This window comes from Enhydra lutris, unplaced genomic scaffold (assembly GCF_002288905.1).
Source record: "Enhydra lutris kenyoni isolate GAN:26980312 unplaced genomic scaffold, ASM228890v2 scaffoldscaffold25, whole genome shotgun sequence".
In the NCBI taxonomy this organism is placed as follows: Eukaryota; Metazoa; Chordata; class Mammalia; order Carnivora; family Mustelidae; genus Enhydra; species Enhydra lutris.
Window position 1 is genome coordinate 21,219,796 of NW_019154109.1, and position 26,284 is coordinate 21,246,079.

Below are 26,284 nucleotides of genomic sequence, written 5' to 3' on the forward strand. Positions count from 1 at the left end.
CCCGCCTTTTTTTTTTAGTTATTGAAAGTGACTCTTCTAGCACTTTAAGGGAAGGTCATTAATCCCATTTTAGAAATGAGAAAACCCAGCCTAAGAGAGGTTACAAAAAACCTGCTCCAAGTCACACGGCAGATCTAGGATTCCCTGACCTCCAAGGCCTGGTAATTTCACCATAGAAATAGTCCATCAGGGACACCAGGGTGGCTCAGTTAGTTAAGTGTCTGCCTTCTGCTCAGGTCATGATCCTAGGGTCCTGGGATGGAGCCCTGCATCGGGCTCCCTACTCAGTGGGGAGTATGTGTCTCCCTCTCTCTTTGCCCCTTACCCTGCTTGGGCTCTCTCTCTCTCTTTCTATCTCTCTCTCTCTCAAATAAATAAATAAAATCTTTTTTAAAAAAATGTTCTCTTCAGTTATTCCCTATAAATCCATCATTAGAGATGCTGTTTTCTCTCTGTCGTATCTTATTTCCTGAGGGGACAAGATCAAATGCTCACGTGTCCCCAAATGCCTTCTGAGGAATGAGTCTGTCTTGATTCACTTCATTTTATTCTCTGCAAAAGTCAAGAAAAAGGGATTAATAGAAATGTCTACCATACCACAGGTACTTAATGTATGTTCCTCCCTTTAAGCAGCTCTGAGGTATTCAAAATGCAAGAAGAAAACAGCCTGGGCCTGGGTCAAAGACATGAGCTGGAATTCTGGCTCCTTCCTTCCTATCATTCTGTATCAAATTTTCCTTAGTGGGCCAGACCCTACTTTAGACCTGGAAATAGAACAATAAACAAAGCAAAGTTTCCACTCTCAAGCGGCTCACATTCTGGTAGGAAAAGAGAGAAAATAAACAAATGCAGAAATAAATAAATAAATGTCAGGTGATAATAAATACTATGAAAAAAATAAGGCAGGGTAAAGGGTAAAGAGAGATGAGGGCAGTGCTATTATGAATAGGGTGGCCAAGGAAGAGTTTGTTTAAATAGGGATGGGGATGAAGTGATAGATTCTAGGTAGGGTAGACATTGCAGGTGCAAAGACCCTGAGGTGGGGCACATCAGGTATGTGTGGAGAATGGCACCGAGTCAGGGAACAAGAGAGAGGTAGGGGAGGGGAAGTCGGAGTGGAGATCGGGATGACTGGGAAAGTGGGGGGCAGGGAAAAGCAGATCATAGAAGGTCCTACAGGACATAGTAATTACTTTGGATTTTTACTCTGGGGGATTTGTCAGTGAAGGATTTACGCAGAGCAATGACACAATCTGCCTTATGTTTTTTTAAAGACTCACTCTAGACACAATTTAAGAGCCAAGATTAGCAGTTAGGGAAATGAAAGAGACCAGGGTGGCTCCAACAGGGGACGCAGTCATGACGGCCATAAGTGATGGTTGCGACAGCCATGAAGGCGTCAATGGCTGGGTCTCCTTTGAAGGGAGCCGTGTCGTAGTTGGGCTGCTTTCACTGAGATACTTAACCTCTCCTGGCTTCAGTTCCCTCATCAGTAACATGAAGATAACAGTGCCAACCTCAGGAAAGCACTGGACAGATAAAATGCAATTGTCAGTAAGAAGGGTTCTATCTGCTGTTGGTTTCCTTTGTTATCTGGGACAAAGTCTGCAGCATTATGAAAAACTCTATCGCTGAGATACTCAGCCCAAAATGTGAGATACAGCACCTTGTGTATAAATTTTACAGGCCCTACGAGGACCGTGGCACATGAAAAATGATAAAATGATGAGCCAAGTGAGCAAGGAGGGAATCATGAGAGTTTTATTCATAGAATAAAAACTGGAAATATTTGTGAAAATAGCTTAATGGTGATTATACGTAGTCAGTGACATTGCAGAGAATTTTCATATGCTTTGTGCTTTTCTATGTTTTCCAAAACAACATAGTTTTAAGGATATTTTAAGAGCATTTGCTCCTCTACCCATTTAGCAAGAAGGATTAGAATGTCTGAGAGAACAAGGGAGACAAATAAGTTATGATGAAATTATAAGGGAGGGAAGGGTTAAAAATGGGCATTTGGGGGCATAATTCTACACAGCACTCACCAAGTAGTTACTGAATTTATGCAAGTCTAGTGAACGATCTCTGTCCTGCCCTAACTACGGACAGGATGAAAATGACAATGTTTAGGAATGTATGGTTGATGACAAGAAAGGGGACAACATAGGGCAGCATTGCAGTGAAGCTGGTCTGAACAAGGTCTGAAGAAGCCAGGCTTGGGCTTCAGTTGCCCTCTTTTAGGGAACAGAGCCAGGACATGCTTCTTTCTAGATCAAGGACCCCTGATGTGTGTGTGGAACCCATCCACACTGGTGAGCTCCCAAAGGAGTACCAGCCTGAACTGCCTAGACCCCACTGGTCACACAGGCACAGTCCTGCTATATTTCCAGCCCAACCACAGAGCCTTCCAGGTCAGACTGAGATCAGGGACGCATCATCAGTGTCACTATTCCCAAAAACAAGTCCGACAAACTGGTACAAACCTCTCTGGGTGACTCCTTAGATATGTGGTTACAAGGCACCACTCTTGGTCTGTCCCTTGCATGATTTGGCTCCCTAGAGTCTCACTTCTTCTTGCTCTTGAAGGCAACATGGACCCCTGTGTTCCATCTGGTTTCTCCCTCTGTGGAAATATTGGGATCCTTAGATCCTACACCATTTAGGACAGGACAAAAAGAAGTGGCCTGCCTGTGAAATGTCTGGAAGGTAAGCCTTGCCGTTGCTACAGTGAACCACTTCATAGGTAAGTCTCACCAGTATGAGGCTAAGAGCCTCCACCTCCAAGGTTCTCAGCCTTGCCAAATATCTCATCTCGCCATCCGATCTTGGTATGAAGGCACTACAGAGATATAGAGAGGAACCAACTATCCCACCACACAGATAAGGAAGAGTAGACTCCGAAGGTGTATGTGAACAGTCTCATCCCTGACTTACTGAAATCAAGCTTATCAAAGCCTTTTCTCCTTCGTGAACTTTCCATGGCTAATCTAAATCAAATGCATGCATTTCACCATACATCAAAACATCAAAACATCTCTCTCTCTCTCCTGCTCATACAACACTCTGTGAAGTCATGGAAGGTGCCTCTTCTCCTCTGCCAATGACGTCCCACTGAGGCTCAAGTTCAGCCTCCATTCAGCTGTGGGCGTGAGGCCCTGCCGCTGGGATAGCCTGACCACCGTATCTGAGGTCCCTCCACATGGCGGGATAATTCGGATGGCTTCCAGCAGGCCAAAATTTCCACCTCAATATCTTGTCAACATTTTAAATTAGGTATTATCCTCTGGATTAAACCTTTTTCCATTTTGTCTGTTCCCATCAGCGGCCCTCTCAGACACCTCTGCTCTCAGCTTTGGAATCAATATTTATTCTAGCTGGCTTGTCTTCATCCTCACATCCAGGTTGACACCAAATCTCTCCAATTCTCTTTTGAAAAATAACTTAAGTATATTTTTTCCCTCCAACTACAACCCTCTGTTAGCCTGTGGATTTCATTCCTAGACTCCTGTAACAGATTCCCTGTCTGTTTTATATTTTAGCCTCTTACACTTCCAGATCTTCCAACGCAGCAACAAGAATCATATTTCCTGGCCACCACTTTCAGTCATGTTAATCCCTTTCTCAGAATACTGCATCTGCTAAAAATAAAATAAAAAATAAAAAATTCCCAGGCTTTTATAACGCTTGACTAGTTTTAACCCCACAAAAATGCCCTCAGTCATATAACACTTTGTAGGTTGGGTTGCCTGGCTGCAGAGCTGAGACCAAGCTTACTGCTGCTCAGTGTAGAGGGTGTTCCCTTGGGATCGACACCTGTGGAAGGGAGGGAGAGAGTGGGATTGAACAGAAGGAGATACAGGTCATGATCCAGACCCACAGATCTGGCAGGCTTAGCCAAGCCCACAGGGAGCTCTGGAGCCTCTCACTTATCCCACTCAGAGCTAAAATGGCTGAGCCTTTACACTCTTCCCTCTACCAGTCACTGCTCACAGACCACCTGAGGGAGGGGTGACCCCTGAAGATGCTGCGAGCTAACAGCCATCTGCTAAAGATAACAACAGCTGGGGACACATCCTTCCAGAAAGGAGATTGGGTGCACATATCCACATCTGCCACAGCCTATCCTTTGTGCCATTTGATCTGCTTCTTTATACATACATTCAGGGAGCAGTTTTCCCACTGGTCTACCAAGTATCTCTTCCTGGGGAAAGCCAAGAAGAGGAGAGTCATCGGGGTGAAATACAGCTCCTAATCCTATACCCCTCTTGGAGTGGCAACTGACGCTCATCATCTCCCTTCCCCATTGTCCAGTCTCGAGTCTTCTGTCCCTGGGCAGCCCTTCTGCTGGTATTACGGCTTATCCAGTAGCATGCGCCAGACCCTCATGCCTGAGGGACCTGAGCCCTTACTCACCCTGCCCTCATCAGCTGAGGGCTGCTACCCTTGTCCAATTACCATCACAACTGGACAAGGTACACTGGGATGTCATATCATTCCTCCCTGCACTGCCCTCTCTGCTGAGCAGGACCAGCTACTTTGCCAACATGAATCCTTTCCTTCTTATCTATTGGTCCCTGAAAACAAGAAACCCAAAGTGTTCAGATAAGAGCTGTAGAATATAATGAAATGGGACTCTCACTGTACCCCTGGCAGAAGTGTGCTCTTTGGAGGAAAAGGACTTCTCACCATTCAGAACCCAGAAGTGTGGGGATGAAAGCACATCCTAGCTGGACTTTCCTTCTCTACTGAAATGCTAAGTTGAGTGCACCGGCTGCCGGTGGTTTGTCTACACTGCAACCAAAATGTGTTGGCATTCTATTCATGATTTACCTCCCTCTGGGTGTTTCTACTTGAGGTTTCTCCATTTTAGGCTACCTTTCTACATTCTTCAATTCTTTAACACATTTCCCCTCTCATTCGTTATTTTAACGGAGTCTTGAGCAACATGGGTTGGAACTGTGTGGGTCCACTTATATGCTGACTTTTTTTTAATGTAAATACAGTATAGTATTGTAACTATTTTGTCTCAAGATTTTCTTAATACTCTTTTCTTTAGCTTACCTTAAGAATACTGTATGCAATACACATAACATTCAAAATAAGTGTTAATTGGTTGTATTATTGGTAAGCTTCTGGTCAATGGTAGGCTCTCATTAGTTAAGTTTATGGGGAGTCAAAAGTTATATGTAGATTTTTCAACTGCAGGGGTGGCAGGGTTTGGTGCCCCAACTCCTATGTTGTCCAAGGGCCAACTATATCGCTATTATTGCTATATGAATGTTTTAAAGGGATTTTTTTGGAAGACCATCATTTTAATAGGTACTGCTAATTTGATACCAGGAAAATGTTTTGGTGAGATATTTTACCTAGAGTTATCAGTCAACTTAACTGAACTAGTCAGTTACCTTTGACCAGACTTTGGAGAAAAATAAATAATGTCCTTTCAATATGAGACCTTTAGTTGATGCAGGACTGAAGTATTCCCCTGATAAATAGGTTCTTAGAAATGTATTTAGTGAACAAAAATCTATGTAAGTGAGCACAGATCCTGGAAAGGCCATCGTTATCACCTGTGACTGTATCCCATCCTTGGTACTGAATGCAAGGTCTTCTTAGAGTTCAGTAAATACATTATGAGACTTGTAAAGAGCTATCTAGAATTCCTTGAGTGGCTTAACTCAGAGATACTAGGTTTTAGCTGCAATATAAAAGAAAAAGAAAAAAAAACCCTCAGAAGTGAAAGAGAAGTTGAGTGCTTTTGGGCCCTTTAAGAATCACTGAGGAGACACATTAAGTAAATGTTTCAGGATTTCTTATCCTCTTTCATTCATTCATTGACTAATTACTGAGGGCCTTTCTTGTGGCACGCCCTTTTCTAAGTGCTAAGAATACAACAGTGATCAAAACAGATAAAAATCCTGATTTCATGGAGCTGATATTTTAATTCTGGAAGACACAATAAGAAATTAAAATAGCATTAGATGTTAGAGGTAATGAATGCTATGTAGAAAATTTAAAACAGAGACTAAAGAATGGGGGAGGTTGTAATTTTAAATAGGGTGATCACTGAGAAAGGGACATTTGAGAAAACACCTGGGAGAGTTCATGGAGCATGCCAAAAGGAAAAAAAAAAAAAAAAAGGAAGGAAAGAAAGAAAGAAAAATCTGAGGGAAAACCAATTCAGGCAGACAGGGCGGCAAATGGAAAAGCACTGAATGGGGAAAGCACCTGGCTTGTCCTGTCAAAAGCAACATGGAAATCAACATGGCTGGAGCAGAGTGAGTGAAGGAGAAAATATTAGGAGAGATTAGCATAAAGTCAGGGCAGTTGCTAGGGGTCTGATGAAGTACTGCCTTGTGAACCATTATCAGACTTGGCCTTTTACTCCTAGTGATGTGGAAGCTCTTCAAGGCTTTTGAGTGGCAGATAGCATGCTCTGATTTGTGTGCTGAAAGGACTGCTCTGGCTGGTGTGTGGAGTATACACGAAAGTAGGGAGACCAGTTAGGAGGCTATCAACCAAGTGAGAGGTGAGGTAGCTTGGAGCAGGTGTTTGCAGTGAGGCTGATGAGAGGTGATCAGATTCTGGATACATTTTGAAGGTAGAGACAAAGAGTATTTAGTAGACAGATTTTTATTTCGATAGTTTCAACACATGATATGAGAGTAAGAGGAGTCAGAAATGACTCCAGGATTTTGGGCCTGAGCATCTAGGAGGATAAAATTGCCATTTATTGAGATGGGAAACTGAAGAAAGACGAAGGGGGGAGGATCAGAAGCTGAGCTTTGGACACATTATGTGTGAAATGTGTTAATCTTAAAAATAAAACTGTCGGTTTATTTTACCAGCCAAAAAAAAAAAAAAAGGTGGGGGGGGTGGTTATTCAGGAATAGCAGGGAACTGCAATTCAAGAGAAACAAACTACAGCACACCACAGATGGTCCAGAAAACAAAGGAGAGAAATCCCCTTTTACAGAGGAAAGGAGGGATTTGCGGGGGGGCGGGGGGGGGGCGGCTATTATAAACTAAACATCCATTGGAGCAAACTGGGAATTAAAAGTATAGTAGCCTCTCATCAGCTGAGCTGTGACTGTCTCTCATTGGCTGGGCTGTTGCCAGGATCAGAAGAAATCTTCCTCCAGCAAGGTCTATTCCTTTAGGGTGTGCAATTGACAACCAGCGGTGGACGTGAGAGTTTCCCCTTGCTGGTCTCGAAACTCTATTCTCAATGAGGTTTCCTTTTATTAATTTGCACTGATGCATAATGGACATCCATAATGGACATAGGTGGCAAGATAAATTTAAGTTTTGATTTCAGGGGAGAAATTCTAAGCTGATCCTTTAAGTTCGTACCGGATCCCATCATTTCTTTATTCTAAGCCCTCCAATTAGTTCCCAGATATAAACGAGGGAATTGTCATTGTAGGGATGGTTTTTAAAGCCATGATAAAAAGAAGAGATTTCCAAGGGGATGAGAGTACCTAAAAATAGAGAGAAGGTCCAAAGATGGGACCCTGGGTGACTCCAACATAATCTCTTTCTAGCCCTTCCTACAGGAAACTGAAAATACTGCCAGAGAGGGGACCCAAGCCCTCTAGGGTTCACAATATTCTTTAAGGTCTGAGGAAACAGGGCCATCTGCAGCATTGGTGTCCATGTTACTAGTATTCTGCAATGCTGTGGGAGATGTCTACTGTCCTAGGTGGGGGTTGAGGATTGGACAAAGCACAATGAGAAGCTGTTAAATTAAGGGATGTAATACTGATAAGATAATCTAAAGATCCCAGCCAAAGAGCATTAATGCTTCATCTTAGAGAGCCAGAATTTTCCTTTGAAATTAGCATGAACTACAACTAGTTGCAGAGATGCTGAATTAGGTGCTGCCTAGTGAAAAGAAAATATAAGAATCTACTTGACAATTACATTCCTGCCCCATGTTCCTGAGAGCAAAACGTGACAGCTTTGACCATTGGGAAAGGAAATAAGCCAGTAACTGAAATGAATCAAGTTGCTTGGGACCTAAGATAAGCAAACACAACTTGTCTATGTGTAAAACATTTACCTTGCCAATTTGGATATTTTATCTAAAAATCATCCAAAGCCTTTGGAGCCATTGTGCTAAGCTTCTTATCTCAAGACAATGGTATGCTCTGGGAATAGGTTCCAGGTTTTTGTGGAGCTGAGGCTTATACAGTTTGGGATGGCAGGGACTGGGGAGCAATTTTAAGAAAAAGAATGCAAAACCAAGTATAGGGTCTTAGAAGAGACCTATGCAACTTGAAGGCCCTAAAGCTATAGTTTCATGAACTTTACAAAAGAAAACCCATCTCTGATCCTCAAACCAGATGACAGAAACCCTGGGAGCAATAACTGGGTTGCTTAATCCATTTTGTGATCGAGTTTATCATAGAAATGTCAAGAAACATTCGGAGTTAGCAAACATAGTGGGGAAACTTCATCTTGGTTTCTATTTCCCACTCAAAGTCACTCAAATCAAAGGAAACATATTAAAGTCACGTAGATGAAAGGAGAGAGAGTAAATATTCTCATTTCTTGGGACACAATGGAGGAGACCCACCTCAACAACCATAACACATCCCACAGTCTGCACAATCTAGCTGCACTTCACTGAGGCTGGTGCACTGTGGTCTGAACCAAAGCACCAGTGATAGTATCAGACAGGAATTTGGAGAGTCCTACTAAGCAGCAAGTCCAAGGAACATGCTATCAATATTGCATTGGTAGGTGACACTGTTACTCCCACACTGGTCCTAAGAGGTATCATAACTTATATAATGCTCAGTTGTGGTTTCAGAATTTGTAGGAACAGAACCGAGGACTTTGAAGAGTTTGTGCACATTTATAGGGCAAACTGAATGACTGGAAAAAGTTATTCCCATCGAACGGGTGGGAAGGATGAAAACATTGCTGCATAATAGACAGCATTATTGCAAACAAAATATTCCACTGTGCCCCCAACCTGCCAGAGGGATAAGACATTTTGTCATCACTGGAGTATGATAATGAGTCAAAAATGCATATATCAGTCTAATTGTGAAGAGAAGTCATGAGTACTTATCCAGCTGAGTAAAACTCACTTATTTTCTCCTAAGACAGGAACTAGAATTAAATATAAGACCCAAGTCTCAGCTCATGAAGACACTTATCAGTACTATGTCTAAATACTTTGTGTGCCTTACAACCATTTCAGTGATATGTCTCTGAATAACTAAGATTTTAATGCTTTGCAGTCTTAAAGTATATATAGATATGTGTATGTTCTCTTATTCCATCCTTACAGAATCTAAAAGAGAATATCTTATCATCACCCTATTTAAAAATTATTTATTCATTTGACAAGTATTTACTGGGTATTCATTATGTGCTTAGAATAGTGAACAAGACAGACAAAGTTCATTTTATGGAACATACCCTCTAGTAAGGAAAAAATAATATTTTTAAAAATAATAAAATTTCAGATGGCAAGATTCCCATGAAGAAAATAAAACAGGGCAAGAGGACTGAGACAGACCAAGGCTCTTTTAGACAGGGTGAGGAAAGCCTTTTCAAGGTGGTAGCACTTGAGCTAGCCACAGAGCTTATGTACTAAGATGCCAGGCCTATGGAAATGGAGTAAGAGCATCCCCTGAGAAAGAAATAAGTTTAACAAGTTTCTAGTTGTGGATGACTGCAGTGGAATGAGTAAGGTATGGAAGGAAAGAAGGGCCAGCTGTGCCTGGAGATGAGGGTAGACAGGAGCGAGGAGCCATGCCCTTCCCAGGGAGCGAGGAAGGGTATGGAGTAAGGTTTGTAAGGTATTCCAATGCAATGGGCAGGACCTGGAGGGTTGGAGTAGGGGAGTGCTATAATCCAAAGCACACTTAAAGAATCAATCTGGTATTCAGCCAAGAAGAGGTGGAGACAAAAGTAGTCATTTAGAGGCTGATTATCTAAGCAAGAGATATTGGTGCTTTGTATTTAGGCAGGGAGAGAGGTGTTCACATCCATTTGAGAGTAGAGCCAAAAAGGGTGGCTCAGTTGGTTAAGTGTCTGACTCTTGGTTTTGGCTCAGGTCCCAATCTCAGGGTTGTGAGATTGAGTCCCCACAGGGTCGTGAGATTGAGCCCCGTATCGGGCTCCCCACTCAGCGCAGAATGTGTTTGAGGTTCTCTCTCCCTCTACCCCTTCCCTTCCAACTCATGCTCACTAGTGCTCTCTCTCTCTCTTTCTCTGAATTAAGTAAATAAGTCTTAAAAAAAAAAAAGGAAAGTAGAGCTGACAGGACTTAATGCTAAATAGGAGGTAAGGGATGAGAGACAATGAGACATGACAGATAATCCCTAGGATTTCTACCTGAAAGGTTCAATGCTATTTCCTGAAATAGAAACTGAAGCCCATTAAAATGAAAATATATATGATTCTATCACCACATTTTAAGTAACAGAGCCAAGATTCAAATTTAGGTCTTTCTGGTGCTCCAATACTCTAGGACTGGCAAATTAAGTCTATTAACTTGTTCACTTATTTAAACCTCCTCCCCTTTTAAACTATGAACTCCTGGGACGCCTGGGTGGCTCAGTTGGTTAAGCAGCTGCCTTCGGCTCGGGTCATGATCCCGGCATCCTGGGATCGAGTCCCACATCGGGCTCCTTGCTCGTCAGGGAGCCTGCTTCTCCCTCTGCCTCTGCCTGCCATTCTGTCTGCCTGTGCTCGCTCTCTCTCCCTCTCTCTCTCTGACAAATAAATAAATAAAATCTTTAAAAAACAAACAAAACAAAACAAAACAAAAAAAAACTATGAACTCCTTTGTAACCAGGATCTGGTAATATCTGATATCTAACCATAGCAGTCAACAGCACATTAGTGCTTTTTTGATAGAGGACATTTGTAAGAAGATATGACAGGTCTATCAGCCCCCCATGTCTTCCACCATCCTTGGCTGATTCACCAATCTGATTCTTTCAGAAGGCTTTATGTGCTTCCCATCTTGTTGGCTTCAGATTCTGCAATGAAGTAATAATCTTATTTGGGAGGCCAGCAAACATTCTCCTCCTAAAAATGTTGTATGGGTGCAATTGCAAACATATGTTCATGGAGATAAAAACACATGCTAGTTATTGTCCTACAGGAAAAATTGTCTTGATGGAATCAACAAGAGCCTCTTCATTTAAGAAAATAAAATATAAGATCTCATCAGTTATCTTATAACATTCTGTATTTGATTATTAGCTGAAAACTCTAAACTCAGTACTGGTTTCTTAGAATTTTTTTAGAAACCTACAGTTTCCAATATCAGTGCAATTCTCAGTCAATCTTGGCATGATTTTGATCTTCTCGTAAGTCATTATGAGGCACAGAGTTCTACATACTTACCAATCATCCTTCAAGAGAATATTTAAACTTGACACATCAGAGCTTTGATTAACCCAACCACTATGACGTTACTCAACTGGTTTTTCTGTCTCGGGTCTTCAACATCTTTTTCAGAAAATCACAGGAAATTTTTCTTCACATTTTAGGTAGTCCTCTTACTCTGTGTGTAATATTAAGACTTGAGGCCCTCCTAAAAATTATCTTGGACTAATTTACCCAAAAAATCATTAGTTACCAGCTTGCCTCTTTCAATGACAAGATAAAATTCAAATTGCATTATTCCATCAATTTCAGTTTTTCTAAGTACCCTTCAGAGAAATGTCAAAAGTCTAGGAGTCGGGGAGTTAGAACAGAAAACACATTCCCCCTGGCATTTATTCTTGCAACATTGAACTGTGCCTGGAGTATCTACTTCAATCTGAGGAATTTGGCATTCCTGATAAATAAGGGGAAATTTTTCTGATAAGGCCCATGAAAACCGAGATTTTTCTCACTCAAGATACTGATCAACTTAAAACACTTTGGCTCAACTCCTTTTCTGATAAATACCATGACCTTACCATGTGATTAAGAAGTTTACTGATACATTATTTTTTTTAACTGTCCACTGAGACTTCCCTAAGTGAGGATATCTTTAGATATCCTCGGTGAAACTTTTTGGTAAGTTACTTAGGGGTCTGTTGGGTAACATTAGGTGTGGCAATGTTCTTCATTCTTATGATTTTATCCCCTCAAAATGAGGAGAAAACAAATTTTGCCCTACCCACTAAATTTGAAAACTGAATTCTTTCCCTAACCACTAAAGCCATGGTCTCTGAAAAACACATCGTACTAATTTAAGGGAGGAGAGGGGATGATGACAAGCAGAGGAGGAATGATGTTTGTATATCACATTAAAATATTCCAAGTGACTGTCGACGTATTTGGGAATAAATGGATTGGAATTCCCAAAACTAGTAAGAGAAATGGAAGAAGGAAACACCGGTCATTCTGAATAGATCTAAACATTTTGGGAGCATGTTTAGGATCTACCACTTCTGAATGTGATCAAATGAATAACTGGTACCAGATTTGTCCCACTGCTGTAAGTGATCAGGAAACTGAAGACATGAAGCAAGTATTTGGGGACCTTAAAAAAACAGACACAGCACAGCATTGCGAGTTCTGACAACAGGGAAAGAAATGAGGTACATCCAAGGATCAACACGGCTTTCTGGCTTGAGGCAGCTACTCCCCAGACAGCAACAGGAGGAGGAGGAACCGTAGCAAAGCACAGCCATTTTGCTGAATTTAGGAGAGAGACATCAGAGTTCAAGGATGCCAAGAGAGCTGAAACGTGAGGGACAGAATACCAGAGAAAAAGAGCTCTGGAAATATGTCTAGAATTTACCTTGAATCCTTTGTAAAATATCTGCTATACACAGAGAAGGTGAAACTCTAAGAGGCCATGTTTCTGGGCTCTGTGAACCAGAAGTTGAGTTGTGACCAGCTAGAATGAAGAGACTTTGCTGAACACCCAATATTTACCAGAGCCTCCTGAGGGAGCCTACTTTCAGAGGAGAATTATATTAGCCCTGTAGGAAATCAAGCTTTAGACTCACTCTAAGAAAGCTTCAGATCAAGCCTCACAAGAACCGGGTTGAACTGCAAGTCACTTATTATCTCTCTGCCAAATAAGATTCAACTTTGTAAAGAAAGACTGGTAAATCCAGATGTTTGGCTGGATCCCATGTACAATATCTAGCATCCTAACAAAGATTATTTGAGAAAAGAAGCAGAAAAATATGACCCATAACCGGAAAGAAATAAGTCGGTACAAACAGGTACACAGCAACAGAGTTCATGAAATTCGCAGACAAGAACTTTAAAACAGCTATCTCAGAAATGCACAACTGTAGGGAAATTATGAACATAAGGAAGATAGAAATGGATCACACACAGAAAGGAAAAGTTGGCTCATTGAAAAAAATCAATAAAACTGACAAATCTTTAGCAAGACTGAAAAAAAAAAAAAGGGAGAGAGAAGATATAAATTACCAATATCAGGAAGGGGGAAAGAGGCTATCGCTACAGACACTGAAGACATCAAAAGGAAAATACAATGAATGAGAAAATTTTTTTTCCAAAATTCCATAGGATTGAACATTGCTCAGCAATAAAAAGTAACAACACAATAACATATTACAGACACAACAACATGGATGAATCTGGAAAACATGCTGAATTGAAGAAGCAATACACAAAGAATCCGTCCTGAATAAATCTATTGATATAAAATTCGAGATCAGGCAAAAGTAATCTATAGTGAGAGAAGATTGGTACTTGCTTCGCATTAGGTGGGATACAGGTGGGGTCTGACCACAAAGAGACCCAAGGGAAATGCAGAGGAACAGAAATGTACTGTTGCCAGGATTATGGTGGTGTTGGCCACACAGTCGTTGAAACTCCAACTGGAATATATGTTCTATGTAATTTTTACCTCAATAAGTTTCATGAAAAATAAAAGCCAAAATATTCAACAAATATATATACCTACTAACATATTGTTGTTGCAAAGCCAAGCAAATTTTTTAAGATTCGTATGTCAGAGCAACGAAAGGTTAATTTTAAGAGTATGTTGTACCTGATTCTCCACCTTACTTTGTCTGTAGAAAATAAAACATAAATCCAGAATCGTGTAAATGTGACCTCATTTACAAAGTTCATCCTGCAGAAAGGAAGGAGGGGTGCTCACCAGCCAGAGGCCGGGATTACCGGTTCTTTAATTTGTGAAAATTACAGGTTTGCTCTCATTCAAGAGTTCAAATTAAGACCCTTCCAAGAATTTGTGTGTGTGTGGTCAAGAGGGGAAGTGGTTCTTCCTCAAGTCAGGTACCAAGGGGAGATCTCATGATTCTCAGCAGGGGTGGGAGGAGAGCAGACTCGTAGTCCCAAGGCAGGAAGATTCAGGAAGGCTATTTTGAAAGGCAGATGGATAACACACCTCAGCAAGCTGAGAGCATTTGTCCATAAAAAACAAAGATCAAAACAAAAACAGGCACCCAACCTGTCCAGCAAGAGGTATAAGACATTGACGATCCCTTTGCTGAGACTTTACCTTTCTTGGTAAGCACAGGCATACAGCACTTATTATGGAGGGGACAATTACCTACTTTTTTTGGTGGGTCTGACGCCATCAACCCACACATTATGGTCAAAAACATTTTCAGTAACCCATTTTTGTTTTCCTGAAGAGAAAAGGCAGGAAAGAAGCATTACAGAAAAGAAACATGACAAAAGAAACATGACAAAAAGAAAACATTACAAAATGTTAAAACTGGTTAACTTTCAATGCCAAAAATATGGATATATTTTCACGAACTTTCTATATTTCCAGATATTGTCTTGTAAGTGTTACTTTCGCAATGGAAAAAAAATAGTAAACATGTCATTATGGTCTGCATTTATTGGTAATGAAAAAAAAATTTCAGGGACAACAAATTGTTCTGTTGCACCCTCCTAGCTTCTATAAATTTCTGTTACCTTTGTAAGAAAATTGCTGCATATTCTAGTCTTTTCTATTAATACACCAAATGTGCCTTCCTATACCACAAACAATTTTACCTCCGTTGGTTCTTTTTTTCCACTGTGTGTGTCCAATACGTCAATGTTCCCTCCTACACACTGCAAGCCACAAACCACGCACGGCCACCTGGGAAAAGCAGAAGGAGTCTCCTCTGATTTTGTCCACCTAGGGAAGGAATTTGTTGTACTTCATCTCAGACTAGTTCGGTAGCTAATTGGTTCTAAGCATTAACATGAGGTGTTTTTACTCAAATGATGGTAGGGAGTACAATGGAAGAATTAAATACAATTACAGAAATGCCTCCCCTTTCCAGATTAGGATTATTTTTGAAACCGGTGACAATTTACAGTGGTACGTGATTATCACACAAAGGCTCCATGGGCATACTTTGGCTGGCTAGAAAGGTTTCTCTAGATCTCTTTACATCTTCTTAAAGATTAACGAGCTTCAGCAAATGCCAATATGCTACCATGCCAGAATTCAGGCGTGTTCCGCAGTGGAAGTTGGGTTTGGGGTTTGAAACTATTTTTGCCCTTCCTCTCTCCATAGATCATGATGGCAAACTTGTCAAAGGTGTAGCTGGTTTCTGGATTTAGGCCATCCTGTGAGGGCTCATGAGCCATCTCCATGATTGGTAGAACAGTCTAATTTCTTTAAAACAACTCTCATAAACATCTTTTAAACCCTATTGGCGAGCCCTTTGCTTATTTCTTAGCTCAGAGAAGGTAAAGTGCCTGTTCAGGAGTGGAGAACCAGGCACACCCTCTGATTTGAGTCATTTTTCTCATGTTAATGCACTGGGGCCATACCACCAGCCTCTAGAATCCAGGTACTACAAGATTCTACTCTCGGCCGCATTCCAAGAAGACCCTGTGCGGGGGGGGGTTTGGGTGGGGGTGTCTTTTAAAGCGTATTTTATGTTATCTCTGATTCCATGCCAGATAGCAAGGGGGAGTGCATTTATAGGAGGTCCTAAAACCAAATGGAAAGCAGAGCAAATGGACGATCAGAAAGGAGGAGGAAACTGATATTTATTGAATGTCTACTGGTGAACCAAACATTTGACAAGCATTATGCTCTTGTGGTTCACGGCCGGCCCTCAAACCACGGCCGGCATCAGCAGCACCTGGGAGCTTGTTAGAAATTCAGAATCACGGGCACCGTCCAGGCTTGCATTTTAACAGACCCTCAGCATTGCTTTATCTCACTCCGTTTTCACCGAAACTGTGGATAAATAGACATTACCGCTATTTTATATCAGGAGAGTAAAGATCAAAAAGGTTAAGAAATTGACATAAAAGTCAGAACATAAGTAATAAGAAAAGCTGGATTGGGGCCCATTTTAAAACTTCTCATATTTCCACTCTACGAGGCAGAGTCCTAAACCGGCCTTAGGCTGTTAAGACTTGGGTTTCAATCCAGACTCCACCATTAATATCTTTCTGGGCTCATATACACCAGTTAATCTATCTGGGTGTCACTTTTTTTTTTTTTTTGGTCCTGTTTATTTCATGGAATTGCTGCAAAACAAATGAAATTAATATATGTGAAAACACTCCGTAAAGTATATAGCACTGGCCAAAATTAACCTGCTAATGGAATCTTACAAGCAATTCTTTCTCCCTTCGTTTTTGCCAAGGAAGAAAGACCAAGAACAAAACATTGGATGCCATGTACCTCCACGTCACATAGTGAGGGATCAGACTGCCTAGGTGGTTTTGAAGCCAGCCAGCTCAGCCCTCATCCATTACCCAACCTCAAGGGTGTAAAAAGTTTGAAAGGAAGAGAAAAGAGGCTTTCTCTGAAAAGCATTTTTATTGGAGAACGGGGCAAGGTATGATCATTTCTCCCATGTCTCAATCCTCTAAGAAGCCCACACAGAGAGCTTGCTATTTGTCCTCTAAAAAAAAAAAAAAAGACAACTTAATCTGGAAGGAGAGACCTGCCATAAACCTTCCTTTCCCCTTCAGGCTTTCCAGACTAAAGCAATACTGTGTTTTGGCATTGCCACGCTGGCTCTTAAACTGGGCAACAAATTTCAATTATGTATCTTGGGCTAAAAGTGACTTGAGGATTTTTTTTATTATTTAAAAGTATCTGAAATATTTTCAGGAACCTGGTCAAGATTTCAACCAAAAAGAAGGGAAAAACCAATCCGCAGATTTGGTTTAAGGGAACAATGTGAGGGGTACTTGGGTGGCTCATTGGTTAAGTGTCAGACTCTTGATCTCAGGGTCGTGAGATCGAGCTTTGGGTCAGGCTCAAGGGCCTCGCTCTCCCTCTGCCCCTCCCCCTGCTCTCTTTCTGTCTCTCTCCCTAAAATAAATGAAATAAATCTTAAACAAAAATAAAGGAACAAAGTGAAAAAATTATCATTTGCTGCTTATATGTTATGGGGAACTGCTTTTCCAGCCCCCTGGTTCCTATTATTAGCAACTTAAAAACCAAGACAAGATCAATAGGAATAGTGTTTCCAAAGCAAAAAAAAATCTAGTTTTACAGGTAAAGGTCATTGGAGAGAGAAAGCAAGAAGGCTTTCCCCAAATTACCTTCTTATCCTAAATCCAAAACCCTAAATGACATCCTAGCCTACACTCTTAAAACTGCTCATTGCACAGAGGTGGGTGAAGTTTCCCACCATGCAGGAGACCAAACGCCGTTTTTCTGTAGGAAACCACAGAGGTTTAGAAAAGTAAAAAATGATTCCACCACGGAGTGAAGTACCATCCTTGTTTGGGATAGGATGGGAGGAGAGCAGCAGCCTGGTTACCCCTCCTGGGCATGGCTATTGAGAATTTAGGTCCCAGGCAGACTAGTGAAGGCAGGGAAAGTTAGGAGCAGAAGTTTAGAAGTTCTGACCCAGAAAGCTGAGCAGGATCTGGGGATCTGAATAAGGGAGCTAAGCCACAGGTAGCTGGTTTGAGACAAAATCACGCACAAAAACCAAGAGATCAATATATGTGTTGGGAAAAAGAAACTAGAAGATCCAAATTGACCAACATGCATAATCGCCACGTGTGTCAAGATGACTTCAAATTCATTCCTCCAATCCAAATGTCTCTAAACATTATTTCAAGACATAACCTTTCTCTTCTATCTTCTAATTCCCTCTGCCCCGATCCCTCTACTCCTTTCCTGACCACCCAAATGTCCAAGAGTGGACTTTAAAAATTGTCATATCATTGCCTTCTGTAAAGATCTTCCACTGCCTTCCACAGCCTTTGGGTAAAGTCAAGGGTTCGTAGCTGGTGCCTGAGGTCTCTCGTGATCTGACTCCTGCTTACTTTCCAACACATATCTCACCAACGCCCACCCCTCAACACATGATCCAACCAGACGGAAACTCTCAGTTTCCAAATGCACCCCACCTTTGAGCCTTAGCATATCCCACACTGCAGAGTTTTCCAGACTTGTTAATGATAAGTATCACCTGCAAAGTTTGTTAAAAATGCCAGTTTTCAGGTCTAACGCCAGACCCCACCAATTCAGACATTCCAAGGAAAGGATCTGGAAATCTGCGTGTTTAACAAACCTTCTAGGTGAAACCTATCATCTAGCAAATCTAGTAAAAGCTCTGTGAGGGTAAGGACTCTGCCTTTTTCTTAGTGTCATATCCAAAATTCAGAGTGAGTGCCACTCCCTTTGCCTACAATGCTCGCCCTCCACTCTACTTTTGACCTGGATAACTCATTTTGTTCACACAACACCAGTACCATTCTTGTAACAGAATAAGCAGTTGATACATGCTGAATAAGTAAAAAATATTAATAAAAAAATGAGTAAGTGCATCACATTAGTACAGCAGGAAACTGGGGGGAGGGGGGTAGATGGGAGGCTACAAATGGCAGTGAAAATAGATGTCCCTCACTGCGACAGTATCTAGAAGACCTGAGCACAGGGATCCTGGATTCAGAAGGAAGAAACCCAGACCCTGAGGTCCTGGCAACCAGATAAATATCTGGTCACTAAAAGGACTAATGTCACAATGCAGAAATCTTGTCAATAATAATGGAGAAGAGCAGAGAAATGTGTTCACTAAGGAGGTAACTAGAAACAGAGACTTTGGGGCCTTCAAAACAAGATGGGAACCCAGTAACTGGGGAAATGATTGCTAAAATTTCAGTGGGAGCAGCCACAAGATGTTCTCTTTTTTTAAGATTTTACTTATTTGAAAGAGATGAAACGAGTGCAGGAGCAGGGCAGAGGGCCAGAGGGAGAAGCAGACTTCCCACTGATCAGGGATCCTGACACGGGGCTCAATCCCAGAATCCCGGGATCGTGATCTGAACCCAAGGTAGACACCCAACCCACTGAGCCACCCAGGTGCCCCAAGACATTCTTTTTTTTTTTTTTTAAGATTTTATTTATTTATTTGACAGACAGAGATCACAAGTAGGCAGAGAGGCAGGCAGAGAGAGGAAGCAGGCTCCCCGCAGAGCAGAGAGCCCGATGTGGGGCTTGATCCCAGAACCGTGGATCATGACCTGAGCCGAAGGCAGAGGCTTAACCCACTGAGCCACCCAGGCACCCCTCCCCAAGACATTCTTAATAATGAATTACTGAGGGCCCCTTAGAAGACACAACGGAGCTGGCCTGGCTTGCAGCAGCATATACAGGAGGGGGTTGTAAGCCAGCTCTGAAAGTTAAGAGGAGACACTGGGTCCAAGAGCCTGCAGGTACTCTGGTCTCCTGCCCTCCTCCCTCCCCAGGTACAAAGGAGATCATTACATTTACTGAGGTTTTTCTGCCTCCTTATCGACTAAGACAGTACTTTTCTAGGGTTGTAAGTTATAAAAGGAAATAGCAGAGTTGATTTAATTATATGTGGGAGTATGTGAGGACAGAGAGATTTTAAAAATGTCCAGAAAAATCTGGAAGCTGGACAAATAGGGAAATGAAAAAGAAATGGAGAAAACCTCAGACTGTGCTCTTTTGACATCAGCCCCACCTGGTGAAGCTGGGAATGTTTATTAGTTTTCCACAGCCACATTTATTTATGTAATAAGAACTCATCCATAAAGTCTTCAATGGTGGCAAGAAGAAAGCCAGGTGTAGTTGAGGTTTTGTGAAGCTCTCAATCTCTCCCTTGTCCTTCACAGATGGAAGGGAAGGGGCTTGAAGACTCAGAGAGAAAACCATGAAGTTTACAAGATATAACCACTTTTCCACCCGTGTTCAAACCATGTGGACTTGAGCAGAAATGTAACCCCCATGTGATCCTGATTCATTTACACTATAATCATCAAAATAGTGTTTTCCAGGAGCAATTTAGTGTCCACAAAGATTTTTTAAATCTTTTCAGATATATTTTTAATCCATTTTCCCCATTAAAAACAGGAAGTTGCTTTTGCCAACTGTCAAATGACTCAATCATGAGGAAAATGTTCAGATTCCATTCAAATTTTTAAGGCCATGAATTTTAGCAGATTTTCATTGGGTTCCACTGGGTTTCCTACGCCCATCAAAGGGCAGTGCTTGTCCAGGTGGGTGGCTTGATTTCCCACAAGTGTTACCAGAAGTTGACTTTCCCCAACAGGTAAGGTTCCTGCTTATCTGCCATGGCCTCTGTGTTCTTTACTTTTCCATGGTGGTCTTGCTCCTTCTTCCTCCCTGCCTTTATTCTTTCCCTTTCCACCTTTATTTCCACTATGAATTACATTTAATATTTAGCTACGTCAGACTCTGTTCTACTCAATACTGTTATCAGTGACTCAGATGAGGACAGCTCAGCTGCTTAGAAAGTAAGTGATAATATCACCATAAGAGGACAAACTCATCAACTAGATGATAGAGAGATGCCTGGTTCTAATAAAATAATGAGTTACAGAGGAAACAGAAAATACTGTCCTTAGATATAAATGATCTATACATAGATAAATGAATCCCCAGCAGAGGGTGCATTTAAGGACTCAGAGTTTAAGAGGAACCTCAGCAAACCAAAGTGGTTTCCAGTGGAAAGAACTCTAGATGGGAAAGAATCCAAGTAACTTGATAGTATAGGAATTGGGACCATTTAGCCTGAAGATAAAAAAGACTTTGGGGGTATAAAACCACTCTTTAAATAAATTAGAAGATAGGAAAACAACCACCAATACATTTTATAGTCAGATCCACCCAGAAATCAATGAACTAGATGATTCTTAATATGCTCCTGGATACGAGATTCTGTGTCTCCCCACCCACCCCCCCAACAAGGCTCATGCAGCATTTTGCCTTCAGAGTGCCTCTGCTAGTTTAAAAATGTATAAATACCAGTAACTTGTTCAGAAAGCTCCAATATAAAGTTTTCAACTTCAAAAATGTCACTGGCTTTTTGACTTGCTTTTTATTTTCTCAGGCTCTCCCAAACAGAGATCCCCACCACAGAGTTCCTTCCCTAAGATTAAAAGACATAACAAAATCCATGCCTGAATGTGAAATATCTCACCAATTCATAATCAGCTCCCTTTTGCATGAACACAAAGATTCTCCAAGTCTTCCTGAAAATGTCTTAAGATCCGATCCCTGCTCTCTTTTTAGGATTTTCAGTTATTGAATTGAGCACCCAGAAGTGGCAAATATATTCCGTAATGGAAGAAATAACAGTCATGATTTCCTATGACACTTAAGAAAATGGGAAAAGAGGATAAACTCTTTCTATGTAATATTCTAAAGATTGGGTGCTTGGCCATTCCCCGCCCCCCCCCCCCCCCCCCCCGCCACATCACCATTAACAGTTGTGATGGAAAGAGCTCCAGAACTCAAAACCAGCCTTTGAATGAGAAGCTAAAGAGCCTGGTAGTGAGCATTTGATGTGTGCTCCATGCAAAACATTTCATTCGGGAAAACTAAGACAAGCAAATCAATTAACTTTACCAGACAAACGTGAAAAAAAAATTTTTTTAAAGTCCATTTCTCTCTACATTTACCACTGTGAGAATTATGACTCCACTTCCAAGAAAACTATTAATTTTTACAGTGTCAGCATGCTTTTTTACAAACTGCATTTTTATACCATTCTCAGTGTTGGAAACATTTTATACTCGAGATAGAGTCTAAGCTGTTGCAAAGTGGAGGAACAGTATAATATTTAAACCATTTGATCTATTTTTTAAAACACCATATTTAAACCTAGAGAACAATGTCTTTTAAAGCCTTTTAAATAGTTTTTTGGAAGACATCTCCTAAGCATTGTAATCTTGTTCTTTCACTCTTTTGTCTTACCTCCCACCATACTCGAATGTTCCAGGAGTATGTGCCCTTCATGAAGTCAGATTGCTGGGTGTCCCATGCACAGCCCACACATCAGCAAAGATTCCTCATGCCCCAGCATGAACTAATCTGCTGCCTCCTCCTTGGGCAAGAGACAAGCAGTCAACATGATTAAAGGGATGAGAAAAAGTTGCTGCAAGAAAAGGTGAGAGGAACCAGAAGGGGTTACCTACAGAAGAGAAAGAGTGACTTGAGTAAAGCCATTCAGTCCACTGAGATTTCTTTTATGAACACAATAAATACTTAAATAAATAAATGAGTATGCTCCACGTCACAGAGAACCAACAAAAGGAAACATGTTTAAGTTATATCCAGAGAGCTTGCTATTGGATAAAAGAAGGGCTTTTCAAGGTTTGAGCGCTAAAGCGTTGAGAGGATCTCCTCGGGGAGGTTATGGAAGCTTTCTCCTTATGGAGATCTCATAAGAGCAGTCCCTTTTTCTTGGATGGTTCAAACAAAGAACATCTGCGGCCAAACTGCAGAAATGGGGCCTTGTGGCCCAAGAACATCTTGTTTTAAAGGCCTGTGGGAAAGTATTTCCAGAACTTGCTCTGGTAATCAAGTCTAGTATTAAGCAACCTTCCCTGTCAGGGAGTTCCTCTTCATGGGCTCAAAAACCATACACTAAGTTCAGATCTTTCTCCATGGGAATGCGGACACAGAACACAGCCTTGAATGGTCCTTGATTTCCTTGCTTATGAAGGGCCAGCTTAAACTGGGGTATCATGGTATTCTCTCAAATGTGCCAGTCATTGAGCCATGAACAGAAGACCTCTTTAGAGAGCAACAGCATGATTCTTCTGACAGTGGAGAGGCACAGTTTCCCTTGGTGATCTCAGAAGGCATCTGTAGCAAATTCCATTGAACTCAGTAAGTACGTTTTCAATGGTTCTCTTTGCTCAGCTCTAAGCTAACTGCTAGGTGCACACAATAAAAAGTATGTCATGGTATCTGCCTCAAGTCACTAGAATATTTTAGATAAAAAATGAGGCAAATTCCTATGAAAGGAATAGAATGAGGGATGCCTGGGCGGCTGTCAGTTAAGCATCTTCCCTCGGCTTTGGTCATGATCCCAGGGTCCTGGGATCGAGTTCCACATTGGGCTCCCTGCTGAGCAGGGAGCCTTTTTCTCCCTCTGCCTGCTGCTCCCCCTGCTTGTACTCTCTCTCTCTGACAAATAAATAAATAAAATCTAGAAGGAAGGAAAGAAGGGGGGAAGGAAAGAAGGAAGGAAAGTAGGAAGGAGGAAAAGAAGGAAGGAAGGAAAGAGAGAGAATGGGAGAGTTTTTGTTAAATGATAAGATGACAGAGTGAATAAGAAGTAAAGAAACCAAAAATGACAGGAGCATCTGTGGGTTAGAGTAGCTGGGAAAGCCTTCATGCTGGAGATGTAACAAAGGTTGGAAATCTGAGTACAGCTCTTAGCTGATTTTCCATCGCAGTATTTGCCAGATTGACTTACACCATTTTCTTTTTGTGAAGCACACTGATACCCACAAACAGCTGATCACTCTTGGTTTGTAGGGGACTCGTCTTGTTTCTAAATGTGAACATCTTATATCTGCTGAATTTTTTTTTTTACGTAGTTTTTTTAGTGTCTCAGTTTTCGTGTTTTTACATGGAAATCCAAATGGGAAGCATGGCTTATATAAAGAAGGCAACGTGACCTCCAATCCCTGGACTCATACTCAGAAAAAATAAATTAGTCCATATACACTATGGAGTATGACACCTCCATCAGAAAGGGTGAATACCCAACTTTTGTAGCAACATGGATGGGACTGGAGGAGATTATGCTGAGTGAAACAAGTCAAGCAGGGAGAGTCAATTATCACATGGTTTCAGTTACTTGTGGAGCATAAGGAATAACACGGAGGACATTGGTAGATGGAGAGGAGAAGTGAGATGGGGAAAATTGGAGAGGGAGACAAACCATGAGAGACTGTGGACTCTGAGAAAAAAACTGAGGGTTTTGGAGGTGGGGTGGGGGATGGGGTGAGCCTGGTGGTGGGTATTATGGAGGGCACGTATTGCATGAAGCCTGGGTATGGTGCATAAACAATTAATTTTGCAACACTGAAAAAAAAATAAACTAAAATAAAAAATAATAATAAAAAATAAATTAGTACGGCCATACCTTTTTTTAAAGTCACTCAAAATATGTTCACTTACATATTTTTAAGATAAAAGGAAATGTTAATGCTAAAATATATATTCTATCATTTTTGCTGATTCTCTGCTTTCAAATGAATTAATTAGTCAACTATTCACCCCATAGCATTAGACCTTAGGGCTTTTCCTGCCAAAACTGGTATAAACAAGAATCACTGGAACAGAAGGAAAAAGAAATGGATTCTAGCTTTTACTCTCCTTTGGAACTTGGTCCAACTGGACCATTCCTTCCCTGGCCCCAGTTTTCAATTCCATAAGAGAAGTCGGTCTCTCAAGGGCCCTTCCAGCCTTGGCATTCTATGAATCAATGATCCCAGCTTTCATGAGCTCTCTGAGCATTGTAAGCTCATAATAAATACTTGTTAACTAATAATCATTTGTACTTTTCACTCTCCCACATAGCACATCTTTAAATGTTCCAGAAGCTTATCTCTTTCTGCATGTGACTGCTTTTTCTTAGCAGGAAACGTGGTGTCTTAATTTGATCTGCATTGGGTCTGAAACAGAAGGGAGAGCAAGGTGTGTGAGAAAAAGACACTTCTTACAAACAGAAAAATATGAGAAAGATGTATTAGGGAGCATTAACTTTGAGGCAAAAACAAATCCTTGATGCTTTTGGCAAATGCTTCAAGAGAAGACAGGAGAAATACAGAAAATTCTCATTACACAGACATAGGATGTGTCTTTCCCAACAAAGAAGTACTATGAAAAAAGAACAGGACCTGAAAAGGCAAATAAACTGAGAAAGATGTTAAATGCTATTTGAGATCCTGGATTGGAGTCTGAAAATAAGTAGGACCTTAGTGGAAAAACTAGTAAAATTTGCATCGATTCTATAATCTACTTAACAGTAATGTACCTGGGTTAATTTCTGAGTTTTGACAAGTGTATGATGGGTACATAAAGGGAGGCTGAGTGTAGGACTTACACGTGTTCTTTGTATTATCTTTGCACTTTTCCTGTAAATCTAAAATTATTCCCAAATAAGAAAGTTTGTACAAAAGAAGATAAAGAAATGAGAGGCACGAAAGATGACAGAGACCTACAGAGAAAGAGAGTTTTGTGGAGAGAGACAAGGAGGTATAGAGACAGACAAGGAGACCTAAAGAGAGAAAGAACAGAAGGAGACAGGGAAGAAATGAATTCATTACACAGAGGTATAGCTCATTCCTAGTTTTTACTCATCTCCTTAGTGGTCTCATTATTCCATGTCTTTAGTGTCCTATAGTGTCAGTTTATAGGAAGGAACATATAAGAGTTGGACAGTTTTCTGCTAAAATCCTCCCTTGCCCACTTACTGCTGATTCAACTACTACCAGGATGGAAAGAAAATTCTGCAATTTATACTTTGTTTGCACAAAAACAGGATTTAGTAATCAAGGATAACCTATGATGTGGGTTGCCCAAACTCTCAACAAGGAAAATTATTTTTCCAGCAAAACTGGAAATCTCCCTGGGTTATTCCCACTCCCCAGTTCTAATATTGAGTTTCTCTGAAAAGTGCCATTTTTTGCTCTAAACCTATTACCCTTACATTTGGTGATTACCACCCTGTAGCCCAGGAGAGAGAATGTTCAGCCCATTCTCCTACTGACAAGGACCAGAACCCTGTAACTGTAACTTTTGGCTATCCTTTAACTAGAATGACTCCCTTCCAGGATGACAGTTAGGGACATTCCTAGGAGTCATAAAGCCAAATTTGGGACATAAAATATTTGTCAAAGCTTTTTCAGGGGCATGGCCATCAGCCTAGGAAGGCAATGACCAAGTAAGTCACATGTAGGAAAATTATAGGATGCATATTCTCCACTGAAGAGGAAAGAGATATTCACAGCTGAAGTTTCCATGGGCTCATTATTTACAATCTCCCTTTATGTCTGATTTCTCCTTCTATTAAGGACCAGTAGAGCCAAAGCAGTGGGA